The sequence below is a fragment of the Oncorhynchus keta genome, chromosome 1 (genome assembly GCF_023373465.1).
Source record: "Oncorhynchus keta strain PuntledgeMale-10-30-2019 chromosome 1, Oket_V2, whole genome shotgun sequence".
NCBI classification, from domain to species: domain Eukaryota; kingdom Metazoa; phylum Chordata; class Actinopteri; order Salmoniformes; family Salmonidae; genus Oncorhynchus; species Oncorhynchus keta.
Window position 1 is genome coordinate 94,837,146 of NC_068421.1, and position 17,934 is coordinate 94,855,079.

A 17,934-nucleotide genomic window follows, 5' to 3' on the forward strand; every position below is an offset into this window, starting at 1 on the left:
TTTGTGCTGGTCGAGGGCAGTCAGGTCTGGAGTGAACCAAGGGCTGTATCTGTTCTTGGTTCTGCATTTTTGAACGGAGCATGCTTATCCAAAATGGTGAGGAAGTTACTTTTAAAGAATGACCAGGCATCCTCAACTGACGGGATGAGGTCAATGTCCTTCCAGGATACACGGGCCAGGTCGATTAGAAAGGCCTGCTCACAGAAGTGTTTTAGGGAGCGTTTGACAGTGAGAGGGGTGGTCGTTTGACTGCGGCTCCGTGGCGGATACAGGCGATGAGGCAGTGATCGCTGAGATCCTGGTTGAAGACAGCGGGAGGTATATTTGGAGGGCCAGTTGGGTCAGGATGACGTCTATGAGGGTGCCCTTGTTTACAGAGTTAGGGGTTGTACCTGGTGGGTTCCTTGATGATTTGCGTGAGATTGAGGGCATCTAGCTTAGATTGTAGGACTGCCGGGGTGTTAAGCATATCCCAGTTTAGGGTCACCTAACAGGACAAACTCTGAAGCTAGATGGGGGCGATCAATTCACAAATGGTGTCCAGGGCACAGCTGGGAGCTGACGGGGTCGGTAGCAGGCGGCAACAGTGAGAGACTTGTTTCTGGAGAGAGTAATTTTCAAAATTAGTAGTTCAAACTGTTTGGGTATGGACCTGGAAAGTATGACATTACTTTGCAGGCTATCTCTACAGTAGACTGCTACTCCGCCCCCCTGGCAGTTCTATCTTGACGGAAGATGTTATAGTTGGGTAGGAAATCTCTGAATTTTTGGTGGCCTTCCTGAGCCAGGATTCAGACACGGCAAGGACATCAGGGTTAGCAGAGTGTGCTAAAGCAGTGAGTAAAACAAACTTAGGGAGGAGGCTTCTGATGTTGACATGCATAAAACCAAGACTTTTTCGATCACAGAAGTCAACAAATGAGGGTACCTGGGGACATGCAGGGCCTGGTTTACCTCCACATCACCCGCGGAACAGAGAAGGAGTAGTATGAGGTGCGGCTAAAGGCTATCAAAACTGGTCGCCTAGAGCGTTGGGGGCAGAGGATAAGAGGAGCAGGTTTCTGGGCATGGTAGAATATATTCAGGGCATAATGCGCAGACAGGGGTATGGTGGGGTGCGGGTACAGCGGAGGTAAGCCCAGGCACTGGGTGATGATGAGAGGTTGTATCTCTGGACATGCTGGTTGTATTGGGTGAGGTCACACGATGTGTGGGGGGTGGGACAAAGGAGGTAACAGGGGTATGCAGAGGGATCTAGGGCTCCATTGTGAACTAAAACAATGATAACTAACCTGAACAACAGTATACAAGGCATATTGACATTTGGGAGAGACATACAGCGAGGCATACAGTAATCACAGGTGTTGAATTGGGAAAGCTAGCTAAAAACAGTAGGCGAGGCTAATCAGCTAGCACAACAAACAGCAGGTAAAATGGCGTTGACTAGGCAACTGGGTCGACAGATAAAACAAACAAGCAGAATGGAGTACCGTGATTAATGGACAGTCCAGCGTCGTCAGCTATGTAGCCAAGAGATCAGTGTCCAGGGGGCAGCGGTGGATGGGCAGGGAAGCTGGGCTGGCGAGTGTTATCCAGGTTTAAAAAAAAACTAACAATGACTAAATAGCTTGTAGCTAGTTAGCTGGTTAGCGTCTGGAGGTTCTTGAGTGTGTCATAAAAATAAAATAAAAATTAAAGGTGATAGCGATTCCGTATCACAGTGGGTGAGGCAGGTTTCCGGAAGGTATAAACAAAATAAAAATCAAAGAGAGATAGAAAGTAAATGGGTTCAGAGTGTTTAGAACGCAGTGAGCCAGATGGTTAGCAGGCCTGTGCTAACAAGCTAACAGTTCGTAGGCCCGGGCTAGACAAGCTAACCGTTAGCAGGCCGAATTAGCAAGCAGGGAGATAGCGAGGGCTAGAGAGCTAACCTTTGGGGACGTCGCGATGGGGTGAGTCTGTTTATTCCTCTTCTTGCGGTGACATCGACAGACCGGTCGTGGGCCCGGGTAATTGTAGCCCAGGAGTATGCTACAGGTGCTCTAGTACGCTAGGTGAGCTGGAGACACAGCGTTTCAGAAAGCTCGCGGGCCTTGGCCAGCAGATGGATCTTTTGGCGATGTCGCAACGAAAAAGCCTGTTGAAACCACCTCGGACGATTATGTCGGCGGACCAGTCGTGATGGATCGGGCGGGGCTCCGTGTCGGCAGTAAAGGGTCCAGGCCAATTGGCAAAAGAGGTATTGTTGGGCCTCTTCGGCTAGTCGGGAGATGGGCTTAGCTCAAGGCTAACTGTAGCTTGTTTTGGGACAGAGACGTTAGCCAGGAGTAGCCACTCGGATTGCAGCTAGCTAGTGCGATGATCCGGTGTAAAGGTTCAGAGCTTGCGGTAGGAATCCGGAGATGTGGTAGAGAAAGAGCAGTCTGATATGCTCTGGGTTGATGTCGCGCTGGTGTCCTAGTTAGCTTTGAAGACCGCTAGCAATGGCTAACTGAGTAGTAGCTAGAAAACTATATTTACACTAGACAGGACGGGACAAGACAAAACACACGTCCGATTGCTACGCCATCTTGGATTTAGAACATTGGTGCTTCCGGTTAAGCTGGTGGGTGTTAAGAGTTGTTTGGCAGGTCATGTTTCGGGAGAATGCATGACTCGACCTTCGAGCCCGTTGGGGAGTTGCAGCGATGAGACAAGATCAAATTGGGGAGAAAATATATCAAACAGAGCCAACTTATTGACATAAGTATTCAGACCCTTCGCTATGAGACTCTAAATTGAGCTCAGGTAAATTCTGTTTCCATTGATCATCCTTCAGATGTTTCTACAACTTGATTGGAGTCCACCTGAGGTAAATTCAATTGATTGGACATGATTTGGAAAGGCACCACAGTTGACTGTGCATGTCAGAGCAAAAACCAAGCCATGAGGTCGAAGGAATTGTCCGTAGAGCTCCCGAGATGACAAGATTGTGTTAAGTCACAGATCTGGGGAAGTGTACCAACAAATGTCGGCAGCATCGAATGTCCCATTTAACACAGTGGCCTCCATCATTCTTAAATGTAAGTTTGGAACCCCCAACACTAGAGCTGGCCGCCCGGCCAAACTGACCAATCAGGGGTTCTCCCGCCTTCGCCAGGGAGGTGACCAAGAACCCAATGGTCACTCTGACAAAGCTCCAGAGTTCCTATGTGGAGATGGTTGTTCTTCTGGAAGGTTCTCCCATCTCTGCTGCACTCCACTGATCAGGCTTTTTTGAATGCCAAGTGTCACGTCTGGAGGAAACCTGGGTCCATCCCTACGGTGAAGCATGGTGCTGGCAGCATCATGCTGTGGGGATGTTTTCAGCGGCAGGGACTGGGAGACTAGTCAGGATCGAGGAAAGATGAACTGAGCAAAGTACAGAGATCCTTGACGAAAACATGCTCAGGACTGGGGTGAAGGTTCACCTTCCAACAGGACAATGACCCTAAACACACAGCCAGGCATGGACAATGTACGAGTGGCTTCGGAAGAAGTCTCTGAATGTCTTTGAGTGGCCAGCCCGAGTCCGGACTTGAACCCGGTCGAACATCTCTGGAGAGACCTGAAAATAGCTGTGCAGCAACTCTTCCCATCCAACCTGACAGAGCTTGAGAGTATCTGCAGAAAGAATGGGAGAAACTCCCAAATACAGGTGTGCCAAGCTTGTAGCATCATACCCAAGACTCGAGGCTGTAATCGCTGCCGAAGGTGCTTCATCAAAGTACTGAGTAAAGGGTCTGAATACTTATGTAAATGTGATATTTTGGTTTTAGATTATTTTTAATAAATGTTTTAAAATCTAAGATCCAGTTTTTTTCTTTGTCAATTATGGTGTATTGTATGTATGTATGTAATTTTAATTAATTTCGAGTCTCAAAGAAAAGGGTCTTAATACGTATGTAAGGTGCTAAGTAAATGGTGTAAATAAAGTAGTTCAAAGTAGTTCATTCGCAAATGTTTCAAAACCTGTTTTGGCTTCTTCTTCTCTGTCATTATGGGGCATTGTGATGTCATTATGGGGCATTGTGATGTCATTATGGGGCATTGTGTGTAAATTGCTAAAGATGTTGAATTTTATTTTATTCGTTTTTAGAATAAGGCTGTAACTTAACAAAATATGGAAAAAATCCTTTACGTGTGTCTATATGGATCTGACCATGCTAAGAGAGAGAGGTGCCTTATTGTTATTATGAACTTGGTACCAATGTAATTAGTGCAGTAAAAACAACCGTTTTGTTATACCTGTGGTATACCGTCTGATACAACGGCTGTCAGCGAATCAGCATTCAGGGCTCGAACATCCCCGTTTATAATGCTGTGTGTTTGTTTTATTTATATAGCTATAGATAGGTGTGTGTGTGTGTGTGTGTGTGTATGTGTGTGTATATGTATAGATGTGTGTGTGTATATGTATATGTATAGATGTGTGTGTTCTGGGTTTAATCACGTTACGATGTTGCAAGGCGCTGGTGTCTTATTCTCTAACACAAAGGGTCCAATTTAATACGAGTTGAGTCACGCTGACAGATCAGGACACAGAACATTAAACGGCTGTAAATCTCTTCCCTGTGTGTGTGTGTTTGACAGCTGGCAATCTCTGCTGTGTCCATCAGAGCCAGCCCCCTGGCCCACAATGCATCTCACCCCAGCAGTGTGTCTGACTCGGGCTGAGATGGCACCCTATTCCCTATTTAGTGCACTACATTTGACCAGGGCCCTATGGGGAATAGTGTGCCGGGGTTATGTTAAAACCCTGATGGTGTACATCAGGTGCTCTCTTTCACTCTTCAGGGGAATCGGCTCACACAGCATGTCATCCGTCCGTCTTTCTCTGTTCGGTTCACACAGCATGTCATCCGTCCGTCTTTCTCTGTTCGGCTCACACAGCATGTCGTCCTTCTTTCTCTGTTCGGCTCACACAGCATGTCGTCCGTCCGTCTTTCTCTGTTCGGTTCACACAGCATGTCGTCCGTCCGTCTTTCTCTGTTCGGTTCACACAGCATGTCGTCCTTCTTTCTCTGTTCGGTTCACACAGCATGTCGTCCGTCTTTCTCTGTTCGGTTCACACAGCATGTCGTCCGTCCGTCTTTCTCTGTTCGGTTCACACAGCATGTCGTCCGTCCGTCTTTCTCTGTTCGGTTCACACAGCATGTCGTCCGTCCTTCTTTCTCTGTTCGGCTCACACAGCATGTCGTCCGTCCTTCTTTCTCTGTTCGGTTCACACAGCATGTCGTCCGTCCGTCTTTCTCTGTTCGGTTCACACAGCATGTCGTCCGTCCTTCTTTCTCTGTTCGGTTCACACAGCATGTCGTCCTTCTTTCTCTGTTCGGTTCACACAGCATGTCGTCCGTCTTTTCTCTGTTCGGTTCACACAGCATGCCATCCTTCTTTCTCTGTTCGGTTCACACAGCATGTCATCCGTCTTTCTCTGTTCGGTTCACACAGCATGCCATCCTTCTTTCTCTGTTCGGTTCACACAGCATGCCATCCTTCTCTCTCTGTTCGGTTCACACAGCATGTCATCCTGTCTTTCTCTGTTCGGTTCACACAGCATCCATCGGCTAGTTCTCTGTCACCTTTCCATTTTAAACACAAGATGTTTATGTACATCTCGCTAGGCTAAGCCACAGTGATTAGCATCATGATATGCTGTTTATGTACATACCGCTAGGCTAAGCCACATTGATTAGCGTCATGATATGCTGTTTATGTACATACCGCTAGGCTAAGCCACATTGATTAGCGTCATGATATGCTGTTTATGTACATACCGCTAGGCTAAGCCACAGTGATTAGCATCATGATATGCTGTTTATGTACATCCCGCTAGGCTAAGCCACATTGATTAGCGTCATGATATGCTGTTTATGTACATCCCGCTAGGCTAAGCCACATTGATTAGCATCATGATATGCTGTTTATGTACATCCCGCTAGGCTAAGCCACATTGATTAGCATCATGATATGCTGTTTATGTACATCCCGCTAGGCTAAGCCATATTGATTAGCATCATGATATGCTGTTTATGTACATACTGCTAGGCTAAGCCACAGTGATTAGCATCATGATATGCTGTTTATGTACATACCGCTAGGCTAAGCCACATTGATTAGCGTCGCGATATGCTGTTTATGTACATACCGCTAGGCTAAGCCACAGTGATTAGCGTCATGATCTCAGGGCCCCCCCCCCCCCCTCTGTTGTGCTCTCTCCCCCCTCTCTATTGTGCTCTCTCCCCCTCTCTCTGTTGTGCTCCCCCTCTCTCTCTGTTGTGCTCTCTTTCTCCCCCTTCACTCTCTCATGTTTAGTTTCTCTTCCTGTCTTTCTAGGCAGTCTCTCAGCAGGACTTGGTCCACATGGCGATCCAGATCGCATGTGGGATGAGCTACCTGGCCAGGAGAGAGGTCATCCACAAAGACCTGGCCGCCAGGAACTGTGTGTGAGTATCTCATCACCCTGCTCAGCTCGACTGCTAATACTTTTGGGCAATAATCCGGAGACAGGTGTTTTCTCTTCAGGTATCAGACTCGAATTCCACTGATTTTCAAAACGTGATCCTCCAGAAAGTGGACAGTTATCCTCGACACAGTACTTTTTTTTTTAAAGCCGCATTCGACAGGATTACCAACATAGACAGAAGCCTTCTGCATGGCAGACCAAATCAAAACTCTTCTCTCGGCAGGTCCAGCCCACTCATTATCTCAGCCAATCATGGCTAGTGGGACGACTGCTGGCTTTTTTCTGTGGCTTAACCCAACAAGGCTTGTAATTTTAACAATTGTATTGGTATTTACAGATAGTATACAAGTTTGTTAAGGCACATGAAAGTTCACATGTTCCAGAAGGAATTTCTGCTAAAAAAATAAATAATTTTGATCGATCATTCAATCAATCAAATTTATTTATATAGCCCTTCGTACATCAGCTGAAATCTCAAAGTGCTGTACAGAAACCCAGCCTAAAACCCCCAAACAGCTAGCAATGCAGGTGTAGAAGCACGGTGGCTAGGAAAAACTCCCTAGAAAGGCCAGAACCTAGGAAGAAACCTAGAGGAACCAGGCTATGTGGGGTGGCCAGTCCTCTTCTGGCTGTGCGGGGTGGAGATTATAACAGAACATGGCCAAGATGTTCAAGTGTTCATAAATGACCAGCATGGTCGAATAATCGGTCTGGGACAGGTAGCACGTCCGGTGAACAGGTCCATAGCCGCAGGCAGAACATTTTAAACTGGAGCAGCAGCACGGCCAGCTGGACTGGGGACAGCAAGGAGTCATCATGCCAGGTAGTCCTGAGGCATGGTCCTAGGGCTCAGGTTCTCAGAGAGAGAGAGAGAAAGAGAATTAGAGAGAGCATATTTAGATTCACACAGGACACCGGAGAAGACAGGAGAAATACTCCAGATATAACAAACTGACCCTAGCCCCCCGACACATAAACTACTGCAGCATAAATACTGGAGGCTGAGACAGGAGGGGTCAGGACAGGGCCAAACAGGAAGGGATATCTTCAACCACCAACTTACCATCCTGAGACAAGGCCGAGTATAGCCAACAAAGATTTCCGCCATGGCACGAACCCAAGGGGAGGCGCCAACCCAGACAGGAAGATCATGTCAGTGACTCAACCCACTCAAGCGACACACCCCTCCTAGGGATGAAAGAGCACCAGTAAGCCAGTGACTCAGCCCCTGTAATAGGGTTAGAGGCAGTGAATCCCAGTGGAGAGAGGGAAACCGGCCAGGCAGAGACAGCAAGGGCGGTTCGTTGCTCCAGAGCCTTTCCGTTCACCTTTACACCCCTGGACTAGACTACACTCAATCATAGGACCTACTGAAGAGATCAGTCTTCAGTAAAGATTTAAAGGTTGAGACAGTTTGCGTCTCTGACATGGGTAGGCAGACCATTCCATATAAATGGAGCTCTATAGGAGAAAGCCCTGCCTCCAGCTGTTTTCTTAGAAATTCTAGGGACAATTAGGAGGCCTGTGTCTTGTGACCGTAGCGTATCTTTTAATACTTCCCCCTCTGTGACCCTGTCCTCTCCCCGTGACCCTGTCCTCTCCCCGTGACCCTGTCCTCTCCCCGTGACCCTGTCCTCTCCCCGTGACCCTGTCCTCTCCCCGTGACCCTGTCCTCTCCCCGTGACCCTGTCCTCTCCCCTCCTCCCTGGTAGTATTGACGACAGCATGCAGGTGAAGATCTGTGACAACGCCCTGTCCAGAGACCTGTTCCCTATGGACTACCACTGTCTGGGAGACAACGAGAACAGGCCGGTCCGCTGGATGGCCCTGGAGGCCTGCTCAACCATGACTTCTCTAGTGCTAGTGATGTGGTGAGAACACACACACACGTTACACACACGTTACACACACACACTTACGCGTTACACACACACACTTACACGTTACACACTTTACACACACGTTACACATACACACAGCTACACACACGCTCAGCTGCGGTAGGAGGTGAGAGGAGACGCTGCAGACAGGCAGGAAGTCCTCCATGGAGCTCTCCTTTCCTCTCAATCTGTTCTCTCCTCTCGTTCTGTTCTCTCCTCTCGTTCTGTTCTCTCCTCTCGTTCTGTTCTCTCCTCTCGTTCTGTTCTCTCCTCTCGTTCTGTTCTCTCCTCTCGTTCTGTTCTCTCCTCTCGTTCTGTTCTCTCCTCTCGTTCTGTTCTCTCCTCTCGTTCTGTTCTCTCCTCTCGTTCTGTTCTCTCCTCTCGTTCTGTTCTCTCCTCTCGTTCTGTTCTCTCCTCTCGTTCTGTTCTCTCCTCTCGTTCTGTTCTCTCCTCTCGTTCTGTTCTCTCCTCTCGTTCTGTTCTCTCCTCTCGTTCTGTTCTCTCCTCTCATTCTGTTCTGTTCTCTCCTCTCATTCTGTTCTCTCCTCTCATTCTGTTCTCTTCTCATTCTGTTCTCTTCTCATTCTCTTCTCATTCTCTTCTCATTCTGTTCTCATTCTGTTCTCTCCTCTCGTTCTGTTCTCTCCTCTCGTTCTGTTCTCTCCTCTCGTTCTGTTCTCTCCTCTCATTCTGTTCTCTCCTCTCATTCTGTTCTCTCCTCTCATTCTGTTCTCTCCTCTCATTCTGTTCTCTTCTCATTCTGTTCTCTTCTCATTCTGTTCTCTCTCATTCTCTTCTCATTCTGTTCTCATTCTGTTCTCCTCTCGTTCTGTTCTCATCTGTTCTCCTCTCGTTCTGTTCTCTCCTCTCGTTCTGTTCTCTCCTCTCGTTCTGTTCTCTCCTCTCGTTCTGTTCTCTCCTCTCGTTCTGTTCTCTCCTCTCGTTCTGTTCTCTCCTCTCGTTCTGTTCTCTCCTCTCGTTCTGTTCTCTCCTCTCGTTCTGTTCTCTCCTCTCGTTCTGTTCTCTCCTCTCGTTCTGTTCTCTCCTCTCGTTCTGTTCTCTCCTCTCGTTCTGTTCTCTCCTCTCGTTCTGTTCTCTCCTCTGGTTCTGTTCTCTCCTCTGGTTCTGTTCTCTCCTCTCTCCTCTGGTTCTCTCTCCTCTCTCCTCTGGTTCTCTCCACCAGACAGCCTGATTTCCCTCATACGGACCTTTTCCTTCCTGATGAGGCTCTACTGCTCCCAGTCCTCAGCCCTCCCTCCTCAGCCCTCCCTCCTCAGCCCTCCCTCCTCAGCCCTCCCTCCTCAGACCTCCCTCCTCAGACCTCCCTCCTCAGACCTCCCTCCTCAGACCTCCCTCCTCAGACCTCTCTCCTCAGACCTCCCTCCTCAGACCTCTCCCTCCTCCCTCCCTCCTCACACCTCCCTCCTTCCTCCCTCCTCACCCTTCCTCACCCCTCCCTTCCTCCCTCTTCACCCCTCCCTTCCTCCCCTCCTCACCCCTCCCCTTCCTCCCTCCTCACCCCTCCCTTCCTCCCTCCTCACCCCTCCCTTCCTCCCTCTTCACCCTCCTTCCTCCCTCTTCCCCTCCCTTCCTCCCTCCTCACCCCTCCCTTCCTCCCTCCTCACCCTCCCTTCCTCCCTCCTCACCCTCCCTACCTACCTCCTCACCCTCCCTACCTACCTCCTCACCCTCCCTACCTACCTCCTCACCCTCCTACCTACCTCCTCACCCTCCCTACCTACCTCCTCACCCTCCCTACCTACCTACCTCCTCACCCTCCCTACCTACCTACCTCCTCACCCTCCCTACCTACCTACCTCCCTCCCCTCCCTACCTCCTCCTCCTACCCCCCTTCCTTCCTCCCTCCTCACCCCTCCCTCCCTCCCTCCCTCCTCACCCCTCCCTCCCTCCCTCCCTCCTCACCCCTCCCTCCCTCCCTCCTCACCCCCCTCCCTCCTCACCCTCCCTCCCTCCTCACCCTCCGTCCCTCCTCACCCCTCCGTCCCTCCTCACCCCTCCGTCCCTCCTCACCCCTCCGTCCCTCCTCACCCCTCCGTCCTCCTCGCCCCTCCGTCCCTCCTCGCCCCTCCGTCCCTCCTCACTCCTCCCCTACCTCCTCACCCTCCCTCCCTACCTCCTCACCCTCCTCCCTACCTCCTCACCCTCCCTCCCTATCTCCTCACCCTCCCTCCCTACCTCCTCACCCTCCATCCCTACCTCCTCACCCTCCATCCCTCCCTCCTCACCCTCCATCCCTACCTCCCTCCTCACCCTCCATCCCTACCTCCCTCCTCACCCTCCATCCCTACCTCCCTCCTCACCCTCCATCCCTACCTCCCTCCTCACCCTCCATCCCTACCTCCCCTCCTCACCCTCCATCCTCCCCACCCTCCCCTCCCTCCTCACCCCTCCCTCCTCACCCCCTCCCTCCTCCTCACCTTCCTTCCTCCCTCCCTACCTCCTCACCCTTCCTCCCTCCTACCTCCTCACCCTTCCTCCCTCCCTACCTCCTCACCCTTCCTCCCTCCCTCCTCCCTACCTCCTCACCCTCCCTCCCTACCTCCTCACCCTTCCTCCCTCCCTCCCTACCTCCTCACCCTTCCTCCCTCCCTCCCTACCTCCTCACCCTTCCTCCTCCCTCCTCACCCCTCCCTACCTCCTCACCCTTCCTCCCTCCCTCCTCACCCTTCCTCCCTCCCTCCTCACCCCTTCCTCCCTCCTCACCCCTTCCTCCCTCCTCACCCCTTCCTCCTCCTCACCCCTTCCTCCTCCTCACCCCTCCTTCCCTTCTCACCCCTCCCTCCTCCTCACCCTTCCTCCCTCCCTACCTCCTCACCCCTTCCTCCCTCCCTACCTCCTCACCCTTCCTCCCTCCCTACCTCCTCACCCTTCCTCCCTCCCTCCCTACCTCCTCACCCTTCCTCCCTCCCTCCCTACCTCCTCACCCTTCCTCCCTCCCTCCCTACCTCCTCACCCTTCCTACCTCCCTCACCTACCTCCTCACCCATTCTCCCTCGCTCCCTACCTCCTCACCCTTCCTCCCTCACCCCTCACTCCCTCCTCACCCCTTCCTCCCTCCTCACCCCCTTCCTCCTCCTCACCCCTTCCTCCCTCCTCACCCCTTCCTCTCTCCTCACCCCTTCCTCCCTCCTCACCCCTTCCTCCCCTCCTCACCCCTTCCTCCCTCCTCACCCCTTCCTCCCTCCTCACCCCTTCCTCCCTCCTCACCCCTTCCTCCCTCCTCACCCCTTCCTCCCTCCCTCCTCACCCCTCCCTCTCTCCCTCCTCACCCCCTCCCTCCCTCCCTCCTCACCCTTCCTCCCTCCCTACCTCCTCACCCCTCCCTACCTTCTCACCCTCCATACCTTCTCACCCTCCATACCTTCTCACCCTCCATACCTTCTCACCCCCTCCATACCTCCTCACCCCTCCCTACCTTCTCACCCTCCATCCCTACCTTCTCACCCTCCCTCCCTGCCTCCTCACCCCTCCCTCCCTACCTCCTCACCCCTCCCTCCCTCCTCACCCCTCCCTCCTCACACCTCGCTTCTGGTTCGTGTTCAACTCCCATTGTGAATCAAGTCTGAATACCTTCTGGTTTGTGTTCAACTCCCGTTGTGAATCAAGTCTGAATACCTTCTGGTTCGTGTTCAACTCTCGTTGTGAATCAAGTCTGAATACCTTCTGGTTCGTGTTCAACTCCGTTGTGAATCAAGTCTGAATACCTTCTGGTTCGTGTTCAACTCCCGTTGTGAATCAAGTCTGATTACCTTCTGGTTCGTGTTCAACTCGTTGTGAATCAAGTCTGATTACCTTCTGGTTCGTGTTCAACTCTCGTACCTGGTGAATCAAGTCTGAATACCTTCTGGTTCGTGTTCAACTCGTTGTGAATCAAGTCTGAATACCTTCTGGTTTGTGTTCAACTCCCGTTGTGAATCAAGTCTGAATACCTTCTGGTTCGTGTTCAACTCTCGTTGTGAATCAAGTCTGAATACCTTCTGGTTCGTGTTCAACTCTCGTTGTGAATCAAGTCTGAATACCTTCTGGTTCGTGTTCAATCAAGTCTGAATACCTTCTGGTTCGTGTTCAACTCCGTGAATCAAGTCTGAATACCTTCTGGTTCGTGTTCAACTCTCGTTGTGAATCAACTGAATACCTTCTGGTTCGTGTTCAATCAAGTCTGAATACCTTCTGGTTCGTGTTCAACTCTCGTTGTGAATCAAGTCTGATTACCTTCTGGTTCGTGTTCAACTCTCGTTGTGAATCAAGTCTGAATACCTTCTGGTTCGGTTCAACTCTCGTTGTGAATCAAGTCTGAACCTTCTGGTTCGTGTTCAACTCGTTGTGAATCAAGTCTGAATACCTTCTGGTTCGTGTTCAACTCTCGTTGTGAATCAAGTCTGAATACCTTCTGGTTCGTGTTCAACTCTCGTTGTGAATCAAGTCTGAATACCTTCTGGTTCGTGTTCAACTCTCGTTGTGAATCAAGTCTGAATACCTTCTGGTTCGTGTTCAACTGAATACCTTCTGGTTAGAATCAAGTCTGATTACCTTCTGGTTCGTGTTCAACTCGTTGTGAATCAAGTCTGATTACCTTCTGAATCAAGTCAAGTCTGATTACCTTCTGGTTCGTGTTCAACTCTCGTTGTGAATCAAGTCTGAATACCTTCTGGTTCGTGTTCAACTCTCGTTGTGAATCAAGTCTGAATACCTTCTGGTTCGTGTTCAACTCTCGTTGAATCAAGTCTGAATACCTTCTGGTTCGTGTTCAACTCCCGTTGAATCAAGTCTGAATACCTTCTGAATCAAGTCTGAATACCTTCTGGTTCGTGTTCAACTCTCGTTGTGAATCAAGTCTGAATACCTTCTGGTTCTGTTCAACTCTCGTTGTGAATCAAGTCTGAATACCTTCTGGTTCAACTCGTTATTAATCAGAGTCTAAATACCTTCTGTGAATCAAGTCTGAATACCTTCTGGTTCGTGTTCAACTCTCGTTGTGAATCAAGTCTGAATACCTTCTGGTTCGTGTTCAACTCTCGTTGTGAATCAAGTCTGAATACCTTCTGGTTCGTGTTCAACTCTCGTTGTGAATCAAGTCTGAATACCTTCTGGTTCGTGTTCAACTCCCGTTGTGAATCAAGTCTGAATACCTTCTGGTTCGTGTTCAACTCTCGTTGTGAATCAAGTCTGAATACCTTCTGGTTCGTGTTCAACTCCCGTTGTGAATCAAGTCTGAATACCTTCTGGTTCGTGTTCAACAAGTCTAAATACCTTCTGTTCGTGTTCAGTGAATCAAGTCTGAATACCTTCTGGTTCAACTCTTGTGAATCAAGTCTGAATACCTCAAGTCTAAATACCTTCTGGTTCGTGTTCAACTCTCGTTGTGAATCAAGTCTGAATACCTTCTGGTTCGTGTTCAACTCTCGCTGAATCAAGTCTGAATACCTTCTGGTTCAACTCGTGTTCAACTGAATACCTTCTGGTTGTGAATCAAGTCTGAATACCTTCTGGTTCGTGTTCAACTCTCGTTGTGAATCAAGTCTGAATACCTTCTGGTTCGTGTTCAACTCCTTCTGGTTCGTGAATCAAGTCTGAATACCTTCTGGTTCGTGTTCAACTCTCGTTGTGAATCAAGTCTGAATACCTTCTGGTTCGTGTTCAATCAAGTCTGAATACCTTCTGGTTCGTGTTCAACTCTCGTTGTGAATCAAGTCTGAATACCTTCTGGTTCGTGTTCAACTCTCGTTGTGAATTATATTGAATATTATATTAGTGAATCAAGTCTGAATACCTTCTGGTTCGTGTTCAACTCCTTTCTGGTTCGTGAATCAAGTCTGAATACCTTCTGGTTCGTGTTCAACTCCCGTTGTGAATCAAGTCTGAATACCTTCTGGTTCGTGTTCAACTCTCGTTGTGAATCAAGTCTGAATACCTTCTGGTTCGTGGTTCAACTCCGTTGTGAATCAAGTCTGAATACCTTCTGGTTCGTGTTCAACTCTCGTTGTGAATCAAGTCTGAATACCTTCTGGTTCGTGTTCAACTCTCGTTGTGAATCAAGTCTGAATACCTTCTGGTTCGTGTTCAACTCCCGTTGTGAATCAAGTCTGAATACCTTCTGGTTCGTGTTCAACTCTCGTTGTGAATCAAGTCTGAATACCTTCTGGTTCTGTGTTCAACTCTCGTTGTGAATCAAGTCTGAATACCTTCTGGTTCGTGTTCAACTCTCGTTGTGAATCAAGTCTGAATACCTTCTGGTTCGTGTTCAACTCCCGTTGTGAATCAAGTCTGAATACCTTCTGGTTCGTGTTCAACTCCGTTGTGAATCAAGTCTGAATACCTTCTGGTTCGTGTTCAACTCCCGTTGTGAATCAAGTCTGAATACCTTCTGGTTCGTGTTCAACTCTCGTTGTGAATCAAGTCTGAATACCTTCTGGTTCGTGTTCAACTCGTTGAATCAAGTCTGATTACCTTCTGGTTCGTGTTCAACTCTCGTTGTGAATCAAGTCTGAATACCTTCTGGTTCGTGTTCAACTCTCGTTGTGAATCAAGTCTGAATACCTTCTGGTTCGTGTTCAACTCTCGTAGAATCAAGTCTGAATACCTTCTGGTTCGTGTTCAACTCCCGTTGTGAATCAAGTCTGATTACCTTCTGGTTCGTGTTCAACTCTCGTTGTGAATCAAGTCTAAATACCTTCTGGTTCGTGTTCAACTCTCGTTGTTAATCAAGTCTAAATACCTTCTGGTTCGTGTTCAACTCTCGTTGTGAATCAAGTCTGAATACCTTCTGGTTCGTGTTCAACTCTCGTTGTGAATCAAGTCTGAATACCTTCTGGTTCGTGTTCAACTCTCCGTTGTGAATCAAGTCTGAATACCTTCTGGTTCGTGTTCAACTCTCGTTGTGAATCAAGTCTGATTACCTTCTGGTTCGTGTTCAACTCCCGTTGTGAATCAAGTCTGAATACCTTCTGGTTCGTGTTCAACTCTCGTTGTGAATCAAGTCTGAATACCTTCTGGTTCGTGTTCAACTCTCGTTGTGAATCAAGTCTGAATACCTTCTGGTTCGTGTTCAACTCTCGTTGTGAATCAAGTCTGAATACCTTCTGGTTCGTGTTCAACTCTCGTTGTGAATCAAGTCTGAATACCTTCTGGTTCGTGTTCAACTCTCGTTGTGAATCAAGTCTGAATACCTTCTGGTTCGTGTTCAACTCTCGTTGTGAATCAAGTCTGAATACCTTCTGGTTCGTGTTCAACTCTCGTTGTGAATCAAGTCTGAATACCTTCTGGTTCGTGAATCAAGTCTGAATACCTTCTGGTTCGTGTTCAACTCTCGTTGTGAATCAAGTCTGAATACCTTCTGGTTCGTGAATCAAGTCTGAATACCTTCTGGTTCGTGTTCAACTCGTTGTGAATCAAGTCTGAATACCTTCTGGTTCGTGAATCAAGTCTGAATACCTTCTGGTTTGTTCAACTTATTGTGAATCAAGTCTGAATACCTTCTGGTTCGTGTTCAACTCTCGTTGTGAATTATATTATTATTATATTATTGTGAATCAAGTCTGAATACCTTCTGGTTCGTGTTCAACTCCCGTTGTGAATCAAGTCTGAATACCTTCTGGTTCGTGTTCAACTCTCGTTGTGAATCAAGTCTGAATACCTTCTGGTTCGTGTTCAACTCTCGTTGAATCAAGTCTGATTACCTTCTGGTTCGTGTTCAACTCTCGTTGTGAATCAAGTCTGAATACCTTCTGGTTCGTGTTCAACTCTCGTTGTGAATCAAGTCTGAATACCTTCTGGTTCGTGTTCAACTCCGTTGTGAATCAAGTCTGAATACCTTCTGGTTCGTGTTCAACTCCGTTGTGAATCAAGTCTGAATACCTTCTGGTTCGTGTTCAACTCTCGTTGTGAATCAAGTCTGATTACCTTCTGGTTCGTGTTCAACTCTCGTTGTGAATCAAGTCTGAATACCTTCTGGTTCGTGTTCAACTCCGTTGTGAATCAAGTCTGAATACCTTCTGGTTCGTGTTCAACTCCCGTTGTGAATCAAGTCTGAATACCTTCTGGTTTGTGTTCAACTCCCGTTGTGAATCAAGTCTGAATACCTTCTGGTTCGTGTTCAACTCTCGTTGTGAATCAAGTCTGAATACCTTCTGGTTCGTGTTCAACTCTCGTTGTGAATCAAGTCTGATTACCTTCTGGTTCGTGTTCAACTCTCGTTGTGAATCAAGTCTGAATACCTTCTGGTTCGTGTTCAACTCTCGTTGTGAATCAAGTCTGAATACCTTCTGGTTCGTGTTCAACTGAATACTCGTTGTGAATCAAGTCTGATTACCTTCTGGTTCGTGTTCAACTCTCGTTGTGAATCAAGTCTGAATACCTTCTGGTTCGTGTTCAACTCTCGTTGTGAATCAAGTCTGATTACCTTCTGGTTCGTGTTCAACTCTCGTTGTGAATCAAGTCTGAATAGCTTCTGGTTCGTGTTCAACTCTCGTTGTGAATCAAGTCTAAATAGCGTCTTTGTTTTGTTACCATGTTGTCTTTGCAGAACACTGGCTAATCTTCTGCTGATGACTGATTTGAATTGTTGACTTGGTTCCAAAACCTAAATCATGTTTTTTTTTTTTTTTAAATGTATATTATTAGTCTGTATGAATAATCTTATCGTGTTCTGTTCTTTGGAAATAGGAAATGGATTAAAAAGCTAAAGTTGGTTTCAGTTTGTTTGGGAGTTGCAGACACTACCTACAATGGTTCTGATAACTGGCTGTTCTCAAGCACCATATGGTCCAGCTTTCAAGCCCTTATCAAAGCTTGTAGGAACTATGTTGGGTGTACATTTTCAGCAAAATTTCCTTGCATTGTGTCAGTGGAATGCTTTGTTCAGACATTGGCTGAACCGAACACAACCTTCCATGACACTGATCTCACACTGACACACCTTGGCCTTAATTTAACACATTTCTTGAACATTATAGAGAGCGTTGCTCCTAAAGGTTTCCCCGATTAAACCCCCATCTGTCATATGTTGTTGACGTTTTAGCCTGCATGTTGCTCATGTTACGCAGAGACGACCACAAGGTCAAGAGATTGAACACACACACTTTCTTTTATTCGTCCTAGATATTATTTAGTGTATGTGTGTGTGTCTGTCAACCTGTCTCGTTGGTCATATCAAAAGCTGTCCGTCTGGGGAAAAAAAAAATAGAATTTATAGAACGAGAAAAGACCCTCGTTCCTTTGGGCCGTTCTGCCTTGTGATCTGACCTCTAACCCTTGACCTTTACCCTTGTCCCTGTTCCTCAGTGGGCGTTTGGTGTGACCCTGTGGGAGTTAATGACCTTGGGACAGACGCCCTACGTGGACATCGACCCTTCGAGATGGCAGCCTATCTGAAGGACGGATATAGAATAGCACAGCCAATCAACTGTCCTGATGAACTGTAAGTACAATAGCACAGCCAATCAACTGTCCTGATGAAGTGTAAGTACAATAGCAGAGCCATGACTATAGGGGAGTTGACTAAAGGACCCTCCATAGGGGTTGACTATAGGGCCCTCCATAGGGGGTTGTTGA

At 48.2% G+C, this 17,934-nt stretch overlaps 2 protein-coding genes across 6 annotated transcripts in view; both read left to right on the plus strand.

Annotated features, from left to right (window-relative positions):
* The window catches only part of LOC118381460 (tyrosine-protein kinase RYK), a 257,241-nt gene that overhangs the window by 234,740 nt on the left and 4,567 nt on the right, over window positions 1-17,934 (plus strand). The window lies entirely within an intron of this gene.
* Window positions 1-17,934, plus strand: part of LOC127908600 (solute carrier organic anion transporter family member 2A1-like) — a 201,200-nt gene that overhangs the window by 76,497 nt on the left and 106,769 nt on the right. The gene's annotated exons all lie outside the window — the stretch shown is intronic.